Consider the following 21,231-nt stretch of genomic DNA (forward strand, 5'->3'; position numbering starts at 1 on the left):
CCAGTAAAATTGGGAACAACACAAGGATGCCCAGTACTGTTCCTCTTATTCCACATAATACTGGAAGTTTTAACTGAAGCAATGAAAGAAGAGAGTGAAGAAAACAATGTATATACATTATAAAAGAAAGAATAGATAATTTGATTTGTAAGTACCATGGTTACCAATATAAAAATTCCCCAGATATCTGTAAAATAACTCTTAGAAATAGTAAGTGAATTCAACAAATTGACAGGATACAAGTTTGGTATTAGGCTGAGTGAAAGGCTGATCTCAAAAAGTCACATTCTGCAGGATTCCATTTATATAAAATTCTTGAAATGAGAAAATGATAGGCATGGAGAGGAAATAGTAGTAGTCAGGGGTTTGTGGTGGGCACCAGGGGAGGTGGCAGTGGCTATAAAGTAGAGCAAGAAGGATCCTTGCAATTGAACTTTTCTACATCTTGACTACTATGGTGGAACACAATTATGCAGAACTAAATAAATCCCCCTACACAAATAAGTACATGCAAAATGGGTTTAACCTTTATAAAGTTAAAAAAAAAAGTTAATGGACTATACCAATATCAACGACCTAGCAATATGTTATGATTGAGGGATGTTCATATCTGGTTACTTTGTATTACTTTTCACAAATGCATGTAAATATAAAATTACAAAATTAAAAATTAAAATATAAAGGAACTAGTTTTGTCAACTTTTGCATAGTTGCTGAGGGATAGAGGTAAAAATAGAAGCCACTTCTTATCATTTCTACATTGGGACACTTTTTCCTTCAAAATGACAAGAACTCAAAGTAATTAAGGATATAAAGTTAAAAACAATTTTTATTAGTTTTAGTTATATGCCTGAACTGAGGTTATTTTATGAATTCCTCTGAGTCACTGAAAAGACGTAAATAACATTATGAAAGTGCAATCACGAAGGAAACAAAGGAGCTACAGGAAAACCTCCAGCCGGCAAGTCTTTTATACCATGCCTAAGTATGTTAGAATGTGGACCTGTAACACTGAGTGTCATGCTCAGGTTTCTGTACTCCCGACCTGCTTCCATTTTTTTCTGTTCTGGATGACATAAAACTATAAAAGTATTTAATTATTAAGAATTATGTTTAATTTAAAAATGGAAAGTAAGAAAATTATCTGTTTCCTGGTTATATTCATTTCCTATTGCTGCTGTAACAAATTACCACAAACTCAAGGGATTCAACAACATAAATTTATTATCTTACAGTTCTAGTCCTTGGAAATAGAGTCTACTGGATAAAATCAAAATGTTGTCAGGGTTGTGTTCCTTCTACAGGCTGTGGGGAAGAATGTATTCCTCTCCTTTCCTACTGTGTAAAGGTTGTCTGCGTTCCTGGGCTCATGGTCTCCTCCAAAAAGGGCATCACTCCAGCCTCTGCTTCTGTTATCACACCTCCTCCTCTTTGACTCTGACACTCCTGCCTGCCCCTCTTTAATGCTGGCCTGTGCCTATCTGGATAATCCAGAGTAATCATTCCCTCTCAAGATTCTCAATAATAAAAACAACATAATCACATCGGCAAATCTCCTTTGTCATTTAAAGTAACATATTCACAGGTCTTTAGTGTTAGCATGTAGACATCTTTGGGGGGTTGTCATTGTGTCTCCCATACGGGTAAACTGATACGCAATAAAATCTCACATTTCAATGTAAGAATAAAAGGCCAAGTCACTGAGTCAACTCAACAAAATACTTCATGACTTAAAAGTGCATCTTAATAATACTTTCAGAACATGGGATTATGACCCAGTCCATATAGGGGTCTCCATTATAGAGCATATGAATTTGAATATAAAATAGAAGTATGAAAAAATATATTCTTTTGAAGCAGATATATTGACAAGCATTTTCATATGCAGGATAATCAGCAGGAATTTTCATAATGTGAAGCATTTTTTATTAATTTTTATTTTTAAGGAAATAAAATAATAAAGTATCTAGCATAAATAAACATATTTTGACTAGTATTTACTTCATACAGGATAATTTCTCATTTGAATGCAATACTACTGTGTAATATACTTAATAATTGAATAATAAAATATTTCCAACCTGCATGATGAATGTGGAATCTGTAGTCATTAAAATTCAAACTTTTATAAATGATTCATAATTCTAATGATAATTACTGAATCTCACCCATTCCCTTCTGCAAATGAAAAGAAATAGTGGATCTTCAATGATAAATCGTTTCACCGTATTTCTGTATATCAGATTTCTAAAAACAACTGACTGTTAACTCTCCTCTGACCATGTGGTTAAAAAGTAATGATTTGTGGAATATGGGTTTTGCTTATTTATTTCATTAATAATTAATAATATGGACTGAAAAAGCAAAAAAAGAAAGAAAATCCCTGAAGTGCCAACTGGAGTAGTTTTAAGATATTGCACCACTAAAAGCCTGTTTTATATGTAAACTGTCTCTACTGGTAAGGATTCAGCCCTACAAGCCATTTGCTATTTCACCCTAGCTCTCTAACCTCTGTACTTACAGTACTACGAAAGACTGGGCTAGTGAGGCTCATAGTGTTATCAGCCTCTGTTTATAATTCTATAGAAGTCAGAGAATTTTCTGAAGGAAACTGGGTTTTAAACTGCATGTCCAGAAAGTAAAACATTTCAATAGCTTGTTCATGATTCAATATTTTTGTTAGAATAATGGTGGTAAATGATTTGGTCCTAATTTAGTGTTCGGAGCCTAATAGAGACAAACTCATTCACAATTTTGTATAAAATGATAAGCTTCTGCATAGGAAAGTATTGCACATAAACAAGGGGCCTAAAATGATAAATGAGCGTGTAAGTCGAAATGACAATTGTAGAAAAACTCAAATTATTCCTTTTGGCCTGAACTTTCTCATTTATCTCTTACAAGATAGTAATGAAATTAGTTGTGAAATATTTTGTACTGAGGCTCAAGCCATCAGACAACTAAATAAACTTAATTATCTCTAATAAAAGCAATGGGATAAATCCTTGGGTCACAGAATTGAAATGTACTTACTTTCTCTGACTTAAGTCCATAATGCTTTGGGGTTTCATCACTCTGTATTTTCAGAAAAATTGAGAATTAAAATATTATCCAGTTGATAACAGATAATGGCTATGGCTCTGTGTTTTAGAATGTTTACAAAAATAAATAACTAATCCCTCATCCATGAATATTTTAAGTGATGAGTCCATAAACCGCATACACATCAAAAACACTAGCTTGCCAGACTCAGTGAGGAAACAGCATGAAGTAAAAGCTGCACCTTGAGTTAAAGCAATTCACATTCTAGGACACTTAAAAATATTTGCACAAAGGGAAAATTTTCCACTTGCTAGGAAGTAAGCAGCACTTAGTGTGTCCATCCCTGCTTTGTTATGCACTTGGCAATTACTTTTGGAGGACATTTTTAGTCTTCAAGTTACTATTACTAAAGATTGATTCTCTGTGGAGGGAAGATTCTGCACTACTCATAAAGAATTTAAGTCACATATTTTCTTTATGCTTTTTTTAAAAAAATAAAGCATAGCCTGCAGCAAGGTGGCTACTATCCATTTCATTTGGGACTTTAACATGGGATTATTGGCAAAATGGAGAAAATAAAGCCTGGTAAGTTTGGCAGCTGAAGATGTAGTACAGGATTTTTCAATGAAAGTGATACCATTGTTTGGGGGAGAGAAAAGGATGTCATCATTTTATAATTTTGTGTAAGCACAAAACTGATAGCATCTGTATCGGAGTAGTGATGTCATCATTATCTAAACCTAACAAAAGAGAAACATATTTTTCTTGTTGTCTAGTAACTAAAGACTGAAATGAACTTTCCCTTCGACATAAATGTTGGCTTTCTTTCCTTCCTTCTTTCCTCCCTCTTTCTCCCTCCCTCCCTCCCTCTTTCTTTCTTTTTGTCTTACTCTTCTTCTTTCTCCTCCTTCTTTTTACCAAGGGGTTATCTTTCTTCTCAACATTACTAATATCTTTACTACTAAAGACTTGACTAAGTATGTTGATAAACTTTAATTGTAAACACAACAACTATTGTGGTGAGTAAACATGCATAGGAAGTCGAGAAAGTTATACATAAAGAAGGGAATAAAATATATTTAAAGTTATTTCAAATACTTTGCAGAAGAATGCACTATATAAAACACACATATTACAAGAGCAATCAAAATATGGTCTTTCTGAGAAATCATTTAGTTATTAAAGTTATAATGCTATACACAATTTTTCTTTAACATTTTACCAAAATTGGAAATAAATATTTATATTTGTGCTATCTTGATAAAATTAAACCTTTAAATTTAGGAACAAATTGAAGAATTAGATAAGCATATACTTACTACTGCCTACTCAGTAAGTATGTAATTACAAATATCTACTCAATTATAACATACATATTGGATATAGTTATCATTATATTAAAAGAAATTTATTTCAAATTATCAGAAATATATAGGTAACTATCATTTAGTACATGTAATAGTTTATTGCAACTCTCATAAAAAAAATGCTGTATTGGTTATCCAAAACTTTGATCATATACCTAATCCTACCTAACCAATTTTTCAGATTTATAAAATAAAATACTGTATTAGTTTTGTTCAGTAAATATTAGGCAATAAAATAATCATTTCACATCATTTAACCATGAAAAAGATTCTCAAATAGAAGAGAATCTGGGGGAAAAATGAATGTGAAAAATTTGCTTAGGCATTATAATCCTATTAAGAATAACACCATAATATCAATCATGAAGTGCTATCTAAAGAAATTTTAATGAAGAATAAAACCACCGGGGAAAGAAGCAGAAGTGCCAATCAAAGGAACGTGAATAGAGGGCTCTTGGGCATGGACAAAGGTTGAGGGGGTTGACTGTGAGAAATGGGGGAGGGTTTGGGATGAGCAAGGGGAAAAAGGAGAGACAACTGTAACTGAACAATAAAAAAAAGAATAAAAACTGTTTTCTCTTTAGGAAATTAAATAATATGCATACACTTAAAATTAAAAATTGCAATTGATTCTCTTGTTCTCTACCACTGACTTTATATGGGTGTTTATTGAAATCCCATGCTTCACAAAAGCACATCTTTAAATGCTATTTAAAATTAAATAAATATTTCTTATATCAAGAAAATAGCATTTCATATCAATAAATGGCATCAATATAAATGTATAAAGGTCATTCTCTTGGACAGATATCAATGGCAGATAAGTAGATAGATTGATTGACATGTATATATCTATATTATCTCTCTATATATGTGCATATATTAAAATAATTGTGTTTAGGACATTCAAAAAGAATAATAGGATTTTCTTTTGGAAAGAGGGAGAAGACATGTCATTCCTTTACATAAATTTATGTTCAATGTAAATAAGACTTCTTTTCCATTCTCCAGCCCACCAGTTTTTTTTCTCCATAGCCATACCTAGTTCAGCTCAAAGATTTATTGATTCAATGATAGCTATTCTAAAATTCTCCTTAAAACCTAGGTATATAAGTTTAATATATTTATTTTATTCTATGTAACTTATTGTTTCAGGTTTTATTTTAGGCCTTAGATCCATTTTCAGTTAATTTCTGTGAAAGGTGACAGAAAGCATCCTAGTTTCATTCTTGTGCATGTGGCTTTCCACTTTTCCCAGCACCATTTATTGAAAAGGTTTTCTTTTTTTTTATTGTATGTTCTTGGATCTTTTCTTGAAAATTATCTGCCCATATACATGTGGGTTTATTTCTGGGCTCTCAATTCTGTTCTATGGGTCTGTGTATCTGTTTTATCTTCCAATACCTAGCCGTTTTGATTATTGTTGCTTTGTAGTATAATTTGAAGTCAGAGAGTGTGGTATCTCTGGATTGGTTCTTCTCAGGATTGCTGTGGCTATTCAGAGTCCTTTGTGGTTTCATACAAATCTGGTCATTGTTATATTTATTTTAAAAATGCCATTGGAATTTAGATGTGATTGCATTAAATCTGTATTTTGCTTTAGGTAATATGACCATTTTAATAATGTTGATTCTTCCAATATATGAACATGGAATGTCTTCCATTCCTTTGCATCTTGTTCAATTTCTTTTAACTGCTAGTGGGAAAGTAAACTGGTACAGTCACTATGAAAAACAATGTGGAAGTTACACAAAATATTTCAAAAATTTTGAAAATGCTTATTAATAATGATATATGCACTTATATCTTAATGGCAGCATTATTCATGGTGGCCAAGATATGAAAACAACCAAAGTGTCCTTTGATAGGTAATTAAATAAAGAAGATATGGTACACATCCATATACAATGGGATACTACTCAGCCATAATTAAAGATGAAATAGTGCCATTTGTGACAACATAGATGGATCCTGAGAATATTATGCTACGTGAAATAAGTCAGAAAGAAAAAATCAAGAACCATATGGTTTTACTCACATATGGGATATAAAACTAAAAACAACAAATGAACAAACAAGACAAACAAACAAACCAAAACTCATAGACACAGACAACAGTATGGCGGTTACCAGAGATAAAGGGAGGTGGGAGGGTAGTAACAGGTAAAGTGGGTCAAATATATGGCGATGGAAGGAGATTTGACTTTAGGTGTTGAACAGAAAATGTAATATACAGATAAAATAACACAGAATTATATAATTGAAACCTAAATAATTTTATTAACCAATGTCACCCTACTAAATTTAATTTAATAATTAAAATAGAACCACAGACATGGAAGCTTGGAACAGACTGAAAGTCTCATGAGAGGGTGGAGAGGGGGATAATGATAGAAAGAAGGGAAAGGGACTAGACAAAGAACATGTATGAATGACCCACAGACATGGACAACAGTGTAGGAATTGACTGTGGGAGTGGGGAGGAGGAGGGCAAAGGGGGAAAAATTGGGACAACTGTAATAGAATAATAACAAAAATGATTTAATAAATATATATATATATAAATTATATTTAAAGTAAAACAGAATTTGTATAAAATTATATCTATTCCTAATTGTTTTTGCATCATTTTCGGGAGTGGATATTTAGGTTTTAAATTTTCTACGTCTAAAATCTTTAAGGGGAAAAAATGAAGTAGAAGGAAAAGGAGGAAGAGAAAAGGAAGAAAGGCAGAAAGGAGGAAAGAACAAATGCATATTAAGCTATCTTCCTTGCCCCACAAAGTTGGAAAAAACTTCATTTATATTATTTTTACATCTTAAGGTCCTGTCACCTTAAATATAGTATAAACGGAGCCCCCCTGCTGGAAGAATACACGAGGTAAATTTGATGGTCATCACTGTCTTTTTCAAGACACATTATATGGAAATCAATTTATTGTAAAATATTTCTGTGATCTAATTTCCAAAATATCAGAAATCTCAGTGTTCAACAATTAAAAGTAATTTTAAATACCATAAAAATATCAGCAGCATATTTTGCACTATTCAGTTGGAGATAAAGTCCTGCACCACACGACTGTACTGTGTAGTTGCCTTTTAGTGAGCTAAATAAATAAGCTGAGTGACATGGAAAATGGGAGTACCATAAATAAGGTTTAACCTGTCTAGTCTATAACACTTACTATGGGATGACTATAACATGTGTTTACTTATTTATTATAATATCCCTTTGAAATAATGAAACAAGTGTATTTCTTAAATTTTTAGATTAGTGTGTGAATTAGAATACACACAGCTTCTATTTCAAACCTTTGTGTTTTAGAAGTCTGTAGAGCATAGAGGACTTCCAGCCAAGATGGAGGTGTAGGTAGATACACTGTGCCTCCTCGCACAACCAAAAGAAGGACAATAACAAACTTAAAAACAAACAAACAAAAAAACCAACCAGAACTGCCTGAAACTCAGACTGTATAGAAGTCCACAACAAAGGAGTTAAAGAAGAAACATTCATCCAGACCGGTAGGAGGGGCAGAGACAGGTAGCTGGGTGGAGAGGACTCACAGCAAGGCAGGGGCCGGCTGAGCAGGTGAGGCGGTGGCTGGTGGAGTGAGTGGTCCCACATTTGTGTGCAGATAAACTGGTAGGAACAACTGGAAAATGAGACAGACCCCACAACCCAGGGTTCAGGCTCAGGGAAATAAAGCCTCAAAACTTCTGAATGTAAAAACCTGTGGGGGTTGAAGTGGCAGTGGGAGAAACTCCCAGCCTCACAGGAGAGCTTGTTGGAGAGATCCACAGGGTCCTAGAATGTACACAACACCACCCACCTGGGAATCAGCACCAGCAGGGCCCAACTTGCCTGTGAGTAGCAGGGGAAGTGACTGAAAGCCTGCAGAGAGCTGAGCAACTGGCACTGTTCCCTCTCTGACCCCACTGCCACATACAGCTCCACAACATAGCCATGTGGGTTTCCCTGCCTTGGAGAATACCTAAGGCTCAGTCCCTTACTATATAACAGGTGTGCTGAACAAAAAATTATGGCCCAAATGAAAGAACAGATCAAAGCTCCAGAAAAAATACAACTAAGCAATGGAGAGATAGCCAACCTATCAGATGCACAGTTCAAAGCACTGGTGATCAGGATGTTCACACAAATGATTGAGTATGGTCACAAAACAGAAGAAAAAGTGAAGGCTATGAAAAGTGAAATGAAGGAAAATATACAGGGAACCAACAGTGAAGACAAGGAAACCAGGACTCAAGTCAATGGTTTGGACCAGAAGGAAGAAATAAACCTTCAACCAGGACAGAATGAAGGAAGAAGAATTCAAAAAAATGAGGAGCGGCTTAGGAACTTCCAGGATAATTTTAAACATTCCAACATACGAATCATAGGGGTGCCAGAAGGAGAAGAAGAAGAACAAGAAATTGAAAACTTATTTGAAAACATAATGAATAATTTCCCTAATCTGGCAAAGGAAAGAGACTTCCAGTTAGTCCAGGAAGCTCAGAGAGTCCCAAAGAAGCTGGACTCAAGGAAGCACACACTAAGCACATCATAATTACATTACTGAAGATTAAAGATAAGGAGAGAATCTGAGAAGCAGTGAGAGAAAAGGAGACAGTTACCTACAAAAGAATTCCCATAAGACTCAGCCGATTTCTCAAAAGAAACCTTGCAGGCTAGAAGGGGCTGGAAAGAAGTATTTGAAGTCATGAAAGACAAGGGCCTACGTCCAAGATTACTCTATCCAGCAAAGCTATCATTTAGAGTGGAAGGGCAGATAAAGTGCTTCCCAGATGAGGTCAAGTTAAAGGAGTTCATCATCACCAAGCCCTTATTATATCAAATGTTAAAGGGACTTATCTAAGAAAAAGATGAAAAACACATACAGTAAAATGACAACATACTCGCTACTATCAACAACCAAACCTAAAAAAACAAAACCAAAAATGAACTAAGCCAACAACTAGAACAGGAACAGATTCACAGAAATGGAGATCACATGGAGGGTTATCAGCAGGGAGGGAGAGGGGAGAGAATGAGGGAATAAGAAGAATAAATGGTGGGTACAAAGTAGACAGGGGGAGGTTAAGAATAGTATGAGAAATAGAGAAGCCAAAGAACTTATATGTATGACACATAGACATGAACTAAGGTGGGGAATGATGGTGGGGGGTGGAGGGATATAGGGCAGAGGGGAATAAAGGGGAGGAAAAAAATGGGACAAGTGTAACAGCAAAATGAATAAAATATATGAAAATATAAATGTAATACAGTATCTTGGATAAAATTCTGCAACAGAAGAGGGACATGAGGTAAAAACTAAGGAAATGCGAATAAAGTATGAACTGTAATTATTACAGAAAAAGAGTCTGTAGAGCCTAGGAGCTCTAGCCATCATAAGACTCGTGACCCATATGTCAGGGTGCCGAGGAAGCCTTTAGAATATCGTCTCCCTGGCGCGCAGCTGAAGTGCAGTCCACGCACCTGCCCCTGCCTCACACTAATGCGATCGCTGAAAAAATAACCTTCTTATGATTACTTTGTAAAAATCACTACACGGTTTGGAGTCCTTGAAAATTATAAACGATCTGTAAGGAGACACTTGCTGAGAGAATGATAGATGAAGTAACTGCTTCCCTCTGAGTCCAGCAGCCTTGCTTTGAAGAGTGCTAATAAAAGGATTTCTAAAATTGTTTTGATCAATGACATCACTAAAATGAATACTTCTTATAAGAATTTGGTGGGTTCCATTCTGTTCACTTATAAATATATTATTTTTAATTTATATTCCATATTTAATAAAGCAACCACTTCTGAGCATTCTGGTCAAGTTTTTATAACACTACCCCTAAAAATCCCAAAGATTATTGACATTTGATGAAAAGTACATTGAAAAACTAGGGAATTAGGAAAAATACAACTGCAGGAAATGTTTAATTATACTGAACAATATGGAAATGAATTATCATTACAGGGAGAGTGTTAACATAAGAGCATGTTGTCTATTACATATGATAGGTCCATATAACTATACCCAAATGTTGTGCCTGTGTACTACATTTGATATGTTAATCATGATTTTTCATAAGCATCTCATCATATTCCCCTAATATTTGAAAGATTACATATTTTAATGATTTGTTGTAACTATCCAAATGCTATTATTTTAAATAGTTTCTTAAAATATAATTTCTTAAAACAATAGAGAGTGAATATAAAAAATAATCTCTTAAGAGTAGAAAGATAAAGCCTGTGCTTATTGGATAAGTAGGAGGCATTTTAAGTGAAATGCATGCAAGTATATAATACTTTGAGGTGTAAAAGCTGTGGAAAGAACATTCTGCTTTTCAGTTATTGGGAGACTTTATCAGAGCAACTTGTTAGTGAATGAAATAGTCAACTTACGTTTACAGCTGTATATTCTTACTTATCCACGTTCTGTGTTTGCTCTGAACATCTGGAAAAAATGAAGAAGTGTTTTCAAATAAAACAATAAACACTGGAGCAGAAATCAGAGCTTTTGAATCAAAACAAAATATTCCTTGGAAATTTAGTTTCAAGCAATCCTTGGGTATTCAGATGCTTACGTTAACATGTTTCTTTAGATTTTGATGATATTTAACATAAATATTAATGACAATTTCATTAAAATCTTATGTCCTACACAAGTGGGTTATTCTTTTATTTGTTTCTGCAATTCAAAATTACTGTTTCCTGTTGAATATGCAAACATCACTTAAAATTGCAATGTGTGGCATATAGTTTATTTCATGCATGGAGAAACAAACATTTTTTGAGTTATAGGTATTTATAGATAGGGAGAGTAGAACAGATCCACATTTGATATCATGAGTATTGATATGTTCAGGCAATTCTGAAAGACATTATCACGTGTGGAAATGTCAGAACAAATGAAATGTCAGGTGACAGCTCAAGTAAACACACTGTGATCACATCTTTAGGGAAATATTCATTCTGGTTTCCTTCTCCATTATATTAATTAATCATTATTAACATATCAATACACTAAAAGTTAATCATGTAGGAGGAAATCTCCTGATCGTTTCAGTTTTAGTGACAATACTCCAGTCAGTGTGATAGTCTTACTGTAAGTGATCCCCTTCCAGAAAACATATAAATACTATGGTTCCCAGCACTATGATATCATAGCACCTATAAATACAATGAGAAGAGAAATACATCCTTTTAAATTGAGAGTTTATAGTTCTCTTGTGGATACCTTCCAGCTGAAGATGAGCATCTATAATTCTTCTCTGATGGAATACAGTGGAAGTCCATGGCTTCTATCATGTAATATAGTAAGTCCAGATATCTTAATCCATGTGATTCACTGTTGATGAGCTGACAATTTTTACACCCTTCAGGAACTTCCAAACTATTGTTGGTAAATTCAAGTGATACTAACAAGATAGTAATTGTGACCCAGTAATTTTAATGGGTGGCTTCTGCCATTCAAATTTACAATATTCTTACAGTTACTCATCCCCAGTAATAAACAGAAAAGAAAATCAAAGTTTGTTTCCAGGGTAAAGAGAGAAAATAACAGGCTCTGAAAATCCAGCCCCCACTAGATCATTTATTTGTGTGTAGCTTTAGAAGCCACACCGTTCTACATGACAGATATGTCATTTAGGGTAAATTAATGTAGGGTATATAGCCATTTCCTCTGCATTTTAGTAGGCCTCAACGTTTTTCGAGTTCCCCTTCTTCCCATCTTATAATTTAATCTTTATGATAACCATTTCTGGTTTTAAAATGTCACATTAATAATATGATGATATCTTTAAAATGTCAAACAGCTAAATACCATAATTTTTGCAGTATACTACACACCGCTCTTTTGCATTATGAGTGCATAGTGGTTATTGACTAACCATATGAAAGCCCATTTCCACAGTAATCTGTTCCAGTTCATGAGTGATCCATGGACGCTCCGCACTTATAAATACATCATTATATCACTCAGTTATGTTTGCAACTGGCCTTTGCTGGTGCATATTACTAGCTAATCTTAAATTTTACTAAAACAACACTTATTCTTAAACTAATATAGGAGGTTTATGTTATTTCTAGAAACTTCAGAATTTAGAAAGCAAATTCTGACTTTGCCAAGATTTGAGTTACAGGATAAAGATGGACTTGCATCCAGTTCACAGAGTTAAGATGGACTAAGATGGACTTTAACATGGACTGTGTGTGTGAGAGAGACAGAGAGAAAGAGAGTGAGAGACCTACCTGCTCAATATCTTACACATAGCCACATTGGTACTATTAGGCAGTTTTTATCTAACTCTTCATTTTCTTTGTTATAAAAACTAACACTTTAAGAACCAGCATGGATACTTTATAGTATCTTTCTACAGGGCATTTCCCCCTGAGTTTTAACAAAAATGGTGATTAGGCAGGCATTTTGTAAGAAAGAAAAATATGTTGGTTTGCATTTTAGAGTTACAACTACTATGCTTGTGCCTATTATGGTGGAAAGCCAAAATATCAATTCTTCAAATATTTTGGGGAAGATGTCAAAATATCAATATTAATAGAGGTTTGGGCTATTGGTATTAATCATTCCATTTGCTTTTCATATTAATCACTGATTCTATTTTAATCCATTTTTCATTTTTATTATATTCACCTATATCACACTGCCCCATCATCTTCTCCTCCCTCTCCCTTCAGACTGCCACAAACCAAAGGATTTCTGTTGTTATGGCTTGGAGAGACAGCTTAAAATGAAATGTCATATGATCTCACTTACAAGAGGGATCTAATGAACAAAATAAACTAATGAGCAAAATAGGAAAGATGACATGGAATCAGGGAATAGGCTGACAGCTGTAAGAGCCAAGCAGGGGGATGGGGACTGATTGAGAGAAGGGGAAGGGATTAGTCAGAGAACACAGGTGAAGGACCCATGGACATGGACAATGGTGTGAGGATTGAGTATGGGAGTAGGGGCAGGCTGGGTGGAGGGGGGTAAGAGGGGAAAAATGGGACATCTGAACAATATAAATAATTAAATATAAAAAATGAAAAAAGAGCTTTAAATAAGCTATCGTTTGTGGGAGAGAAATATTACTTCTCAAGCACACTAATAAATAGAGGTCTTCACAGCAAAGAGGCAGAATGCAACAGAGGGATTCAAGTATTTCCATCTGATTTTTACAAGGGTGTTGATTTTCATGTGTCACTTTGCCTTAATTTTTTATTTCTAGAATGTCACTTTTATATTTTTGTATATTCAGTGTAGCTTCCAATGTTGAATCTCATTTCTTTGCAAGAGATAAAAATGCAGACATACAGACACACGGGACTGGCATTCACATTTTCTAAGGGAACTGCCACTTATTAAGGCTTGAGGATGCTTTAGATACCTTATTTCATTTATTTCTCGTAAAAAACTCATAGGTAAACATCTGCCACATTATGAATGTAAAACTGAGTCTCATTCATGCTAAAAAGCTTGCTCAAGTTCACCATCTCTTAAATATTGGTGTTCTTTTCCTTGTGTTTGACCTAGTGATTTTGTAACTCTTCTTGAATGGTTGTATGTATTCTAATGATTAATTTTACTGTATTTTTTCTAATATGAAGACTTCAAATATACATCAAAGGAAGAGATAGAGTATAATGAACTTTTATCTACCTGCACTCAATCTCAAAAACTATCAAATCATAACTATATCTTCCTTTGCTACTGCTGGATTATTTTGAAGCAAATCTTAGACATATTGCTGGACCTATAATTGCTGGATCAGTTTAGTATGTGTGTCTAAAAATACTAAATATATATTTTAAACAAAATTATAATATAGTTATATACATTAATAATATAAAATCAAAATTGAGTCATTGATAAATTCCTAATTGTCTCATAAATGTATAATTTTATAATTACTTTGATTCAGGATACAGTTTCCACATGTAATGACTGATTATTTTTGTTTCTTTTAATCCATATGCTCATCTTCTATTTTTTTTCCTAGAAATCAAATTGTTAAAGAAAGTATCTCACTTATATTGGAGAATTTCTTATAGTCTGGATTTTGCTGACTGTTTCCACATGCCATAGTTTAAATGGGTTCCTTTCTCCTTTATAAGTTCTATAAATTGGCATTAGATCAAGAGGCTTGAACAGATTTTGGTTTCAATTCTTTTTAAAGTAAATTGTAAGTGGTGTCATGTTCTTCCACCAGGAGACACGTAACATCTGCTTCAATCTTTTGTTTCTCTTAGATGTTGCTATTGATACCTTATTTTATTAGTTTATTAGAGTTAAAATGATAATCTTTATTTTTTGTTGTGTTTTCTTTAGTTTACTTGTATTATTTCTTGTCTAGTAGACAAGTAGAGCTTTTTTTGTCTACTGTGTAGTTATATAGTGGTACAAGTCATATTGGTAAAGGAGAATTAAATGCTTAATTCTTTCCCATTGATTACGAGTTTTCAAAACAGTGAGTTGTTTCCTCACACTTTCTAATTACAGCAAATTAGTTTTGTCCCATTATGACCTTGCAAATTTAAACATGTATATCTAATCAGCTGCAATTATTTTACTTATGAATGCAAACCAGAGTCTCCATTTCTAGGGGGGCCTGTATGGTACTTCTACTTGCTCCTCAGTCCTTTTGATATTTTATCAAGGTGAATTTTAATAGTTTTGTACTGTTTAAATTGACAGTATGTTCCAGGTTTATTCCATATATTTAATGTCCCAGGGTTGGAATCAAAAATTTTTCTAACAAGCCCTAGTTCAGTAGGAAATATAAGCTACTTAATGACTTTCAAATCCCTGATGTTAGTCCAAGGTAGAACCTTGAACTTGTAGTAAAATAGTCAAAAATTCATGTGGATATATGTTCCAAATAGGTTCAAAAGTGAATTTATCTTCCTATCCCATGAAATTATAATTATAACAATACAACAACAAATATTTTCTTGTCTGTATTCTCATATTAACACTCAGTCACTAATGCCAGAGTCTTTGGAATTAGTCTAGATAACTTTCCTTTCCTTGTACTTAGTCCACAAATACCATTAATTTTATTTCTAAAATGTTCATAATTCTACTCCTACCATTTTATCAATTCTATCATCTTATCAACCTATTATTTATATTACTTTTGTAATATTTGGCCTCCCATTAACTGACTAGAATGTACAGAACACTGCTTGTATATAAAGAATGTGGGCTTTTTTTCTACAGGAAGTTAAGATGTTTTTGTGTGCTGTCCAGCCTCTAGGGTACCACACTTTTAAATTCAATTTCTACCTTAAAGGTAGACTATTCAAGACACTTTTTGCTCCCCTTCCAGCATGAATTGTAACATTTATGGCTATTCTGCTTCAAAGATGTCTCCTGAGTAATAAAAATCTCCTCAGCCCATGCATCAGTGCAAACTGGAAGTGTGGGAAGTCTTCAGTTAATGAGAATGGAAGGGGGTAGAAATTTGGTCCAAATCCCTGCTATCTGGAGAGGCAATTCTAAGGTGCATTTAACACAAATACACGGAAGGTTTCAAAGAGAATTGATCCCCAGTTGCCCACTGCAATAGCAGCTGACAATGTCTCCTTGACTTTTCCTCCCTCTTTATCCTGTTTCCCCTCCCCATCATCTATAAGCTCTCTGCCCACCTTTCTCATCTGTCTGCATGCTACACGGACTCTATTGACATTCAGTCTCTGTCTGTATTAGCATACAGGTTTTGCTTTTGAGAGAACAGAAACTAAAGTAACAGTTTACCTGCACAGACACAATGTCAGTAGGCATTTCTTCCTCCTGATTATCCTGCATTAAAAGACTTTCACAGATTTAACAATCTCCTTTGTCATCAGTTGCTCCCTGAAGGGCATATACTTCGGAGGCACTTTATAATTGTGTTATATAATTGGTTCAGTAGCTGTAAATGATTATAAATTATCAGTTAACTGTATCAAATAAAGAACAACAACAAGCACTACAAGAAATAGACTTCTATCCAGAGACAGATATTTCTATTCTGAAATGAAGCTCATTATTTTGATTTTCATTATACGGGAAGGTATCTATTGCTTGCCAAAGCTTAAATTAATGTTCTATAAAAAAGCACTTATAGCCATTACTAAAGTATAAACTCTTAATAAGGGAAGATTGGTGATTATCAATTTAAACTTAAAAAATATTCTATGAATGATTAAAGTGGACAAGAAAAAGTTAAGTAATTCCTCTAAGGTGACACAATTAAGTATGGGAGACTGGATGTGAGTCAATATTATTTCTCTTAATATTGAAATAGTTTTAAGAAATAAATATAATTAATAAAAGAAGCAAATGAAATAAAAAATAAATTAATGAATGAAGAAAACATACTTCCCAACTTCAAATATTCCAATGATTTTCCATTGTCCTTAGCACAAAAAACCTAATCTCTGTGGTGCACGATACAACACTTTGCTTCCTGCATTCTTCACCTGTCTTGTCATGCCATTCACTGCTTTGCCCTCCTCCCCTCTCCATTAGAATTCTTCCTTTTATTTGAACACGACATCCTGCTAATGTCTTAGGGACTTTTTCCATATGTTCCTCTGCTTGGCTTATATCTTTCTTGAGTTAGCTAGTGTCTTCAAAACTTTTAACTTTGAATTTTAATGTTCTGTCTGCGTGGAAGGCGTTCCTGACCGCACAGATCAGGTTACATTGAACTGAAGTGCTTCACAGAAGTTTATTTGTAAGTATTTACTGAGCGCTAAGTAAATGCTGGCCGCTGCTCTCTGTTTTTGTGTATGCAGCACACTATTTCTAAGCTCATGTAGCTCATGTCCTGCTAAGTGTTTGGTTACGGTGTGTCTTTTGGCAAGACTCTAAACTCTAGTAAAGGAGATTATGTATGCCTCACTAACCGCATAAAAGTGGCTTAATAAATAGTTGCTGAGTTTTTTTTTTTTTCAATGTCCATGAAATGTTTTGAAAATATGCATATACTTCAATAGCATTTTATTTTGAAAGCTCTTTTTTTCTCTCATGTGGGTTTATATAAGTGCATGTATTGAAAAAATATACACATTGAAAAATACTTGAGAGAGTATCACACATGGGGTGGTACATGTAGGGGAAAATAGCAAAACTCCTGAGGTGAATATTCACCTTGCTCAGAAGGCAGGAGCTCATACCTGATGTCTGGTCTAGTCAGTGGGTTGCATTTCCGTTTGGCGAAGACACTATGCTAGGCGGCAATAGGTGTGGGTAGATGGGAGTGTGTGGGAGATGGGGTGGGGGTCGTGTGCAATAACCTGATGCCTAATACCACCCAATGACCACACATACCTCTCATTATTTTTTAATATTCGTTATTGTTTCTTGCCGAATTTTTATGGATATAATTTCCAGTGTGAGATAGCACCAAGTCTATGGGAGAAAAAGCCATTTTTAGATGACAAACGGAAGATGTAACTTACAGAAAAGACAACTAACTGTGAAGTAAATGGTATTACTACTAAGCGAATGCAATAGTAGAACATTTTAATGTTCTTTTTTCCCCCCTCAAAGCAGCATTTAAAAAAATTAAGCCTGGTTTTGCTAACTTCTGAAACTTTGTCTAAGCCATTACTTGTTTCAGCTAGTGGCTATCTTGATCACACATACTATTACCAAAGTAAAATGAAATAAAATTGAAAAGGAAATTAACACTTGTCTGCTCCTCTCCTTGTCCTCAGGCTATAAGGGAAGACGGTAGGTTTATCAGACTTTCACAGGCATTCTGGGAATTGGCCTACTTTGCAACACTGGATCTGTCCTTACATGAAGTGTGCTCTGGCGCACAGAAGCAACTGTCGGATCACTCTCCTGAGTCCTGGCAGCAATCGGTAAGCCACCATTTGGTTACAAGCAATAACCTAACAAATGCAGTTTTCTCCCTCGCTCTTGTGGGGGTGGAGCCTTATATGTCCCACTGCACTCAATGCACCTAAATAGTTTCTGGTGGGCCATACTGATCTCATCACCGAGGAGCCACACTCCTTCTCCTAGCTGGCCGATGTGCTGCTGTTGCTTCATGGCCTCTGAAGAATTAGATCTTTGCACATGGCTGCCTTAGCGGCTGTGTTAAAAGACTCACGGATTTAACAACCCCCTTTGCCATCAGATGCTCCCAAAGGGCGCATACTTCTGAGGCACTTTATAATTGTGTTATGTAATTGGCTCAGTAGCTGTAAATGATTATAAATTGTCCGTAAACTTTATCAAATAAAGAACAACAAGCACTACAAGAAATAGACTTCTATCCAGAATCAGCTATTTCTATTCTGAAGTGAAGCTCATTATTTTGATTGTATTACACAAATTTACTTCTTGTTTGATAAATATCTTTAAATTTGTTTTTAATGTTGTCATGGAAAAATCCTACAAGGTCACTCAGCTAATATTCTTGCTTAACACAGACAAAATGGTACAATTTCTTTTTATTGAATAACTGAAAGCAGCTTAAATATTTTTTGATGGTCTTAGAAATGCCAGGAATACAAAAAAATGAGTGTGCTATGACCTCAGGTTCATTTTTACGTCTTCCAGATTGGGTGTTTATTATGAGGCTGAATTTTCTTCAGTTGAGAAGATTCTGTAGCATAATGGAAAGGGCAAGGACTTTCAGGATCCCTGAGATCTGGGTTCAAATTCCATTCCACATCTACAACCCATTAGCTGTTTGAACTTGTTCATGCCGCCTATCTTCTAGTCTCATTGTTCTCTCTATAGCCTATAGGGTTACTTAGGATATAAACAGTATAAGAAAATACTGGCTTATTGTAAGTTCTTGATAATCAGCAGTCATTATGACCACCACATATTATGAATTTCTCTGGGAGGATTTTGATTAATTGTTCTAACAAGAGGACCACACAGTATAATGACTTAAACAATGCAAAAGTAAGTAACTGTAGAAAGGTAAGCATGTTAGAGCTGTTTTAGCTGCTCTGACATTCTTGCCATTCTTTGGGTCAAATGCAATATTCCATTTTCTATCATCCTTCTACCATTAAATGGGAGAAAGACAGGTAGGAAATAAATAATTTATTTATGAACAAGAATCAGAAACTGTTGTATATTAGATATCAGATTGGCAAAAACTGATTATATGACATAACTATTAATAAGAAAGAGCAAGAGATTCACATTTACCTGGGTGGCCACATGCCCATCCGAACTCTATTACAAAGAGAAGGATATATATATTAGCAAGTTCGGATTCTTCCTGGTTCTATTTCCTTTCTTTCTTTTTACCCCATTAGTCTCTAAAAATAAACTCTGATTTTTAGATTATAGAAGATTATAGCATTCTCCGTTCTGTAGTATTCATAGCCTTAAGATAATCATTAAGTTGCTACCATGTTACATATGGTATCTGTTATGAATGTTGATTTAAGTTACAGATGCACACTTGAAATATGCCACATTAACCACTCACGGAAATGTCTGACATACTTGACCATCTTATTCCAGTCTGCCTCTGACAGCAGAATTGGCACTGGTATAATGATAAGTATGTCATACTTATTAAAAATAATGATGAAAATAAAGCCTAATGAGCTCCATTTCATAAATCAGCATATTTATTTCTGCTCATCTACTTCTACCAATCACATAGGAAAAGCAAATTACAGTCTTATCTTGGTCAAACTACTACTGCATTTTAAATAATATTTAAAGGAATATAATCCTTATTATAAGCAGGTAGTTTCAGAGCCCTTTTACATTATAGGGTATATGTCTTATTTATCCTGAAGTCTTTTTCATTCCCTCCAGTATTCCCCTCCCACATCATGATGTGTAAATCCCTATTAACATTAAAATTAATGTGCAGTAAATTTCCTTCAGCTCGCTAAGAAAACTATGTGATAGCTTTGCTCTCTTCTCGAATCTTCCTTTCTTCACAAGAACTTTATTTCAGTGCAGAGTTGAATATTCTCTTGCCACCCTAATTTTTTTAGTCCACTTATATCTACATATCTCTGTTATCACTTCCTTTACAATGACATAATTCCCTTGCTTTGATGATAATCTTTCTTACGTTTGCTGTTCATTCAATTTTATTTTGCCTTCTTTAAATTTCTCTCTTTAAATTATACTCCATGCCCCGTAGTCAAAATTGGATTCTCTACTGGCTCATTCTCGTTGACATACAAACATATTTCCCTGCAGCTTCTGTCATTTTGCTTATTTTTGCCTTTTTATTAAAGAGTAATAGTATAAACGACTTGCAACAAACTTTTATCTTCAAAGTATTCAAGCTGTGTTGTACCCACACAGGCATGAAATCATGGCCATATCAAGATGAGAAACATACACGTCGCTGCCTAGATATGACTCTGTAACTAATTCCCTGTCCAATACTTTTCCTTGCTCCCTCTCCAGTCCTCCTACATCCACTTACCCACTTTTGCCACCACAGATTATTTTCTGAAATATTATATAAATTGAATATGTAATATTAATCTTTTGGTTTGGTTTCTTTAATTCAGCAAAATTAATTTATATCCATCCATGATTTTATGTGTATCATAGTCTTTTATTTTTAGTGTTGAATAGTGTTACACTGTGTTGCTACACAAAAAGTTGTTCTTCCTTTTATCAAATGGGCATTTGGATTGTTTCCAACTTTTGGATATTACAAATAAAGCTCTTACAAACATTTTAGGAAAGTTCTTCACAGAAAAGTGTTTTTATTTCTCTTGGGTTAATACCTAGGATTAGAAAGACCAGATGATATGAAAATAAAATATATATTTTACTCTTTAGTAACTGCCAGATTATTTTCCAAAG

This window comes from Desmodus rotundus, chromosome 2 (assembly GCF_022682495.2).
Source record: "Desmodus rotundus isolate HL8 chromosome 2, HLdesRot8A.1, whole genome shotgun sequence".
Lineage (NCBI taxonomy): Eukaryota > Metazoa > Chordata > Mammalia > Chiroptera > Phyllostomidae > Desmodus > Desmodus rotundus.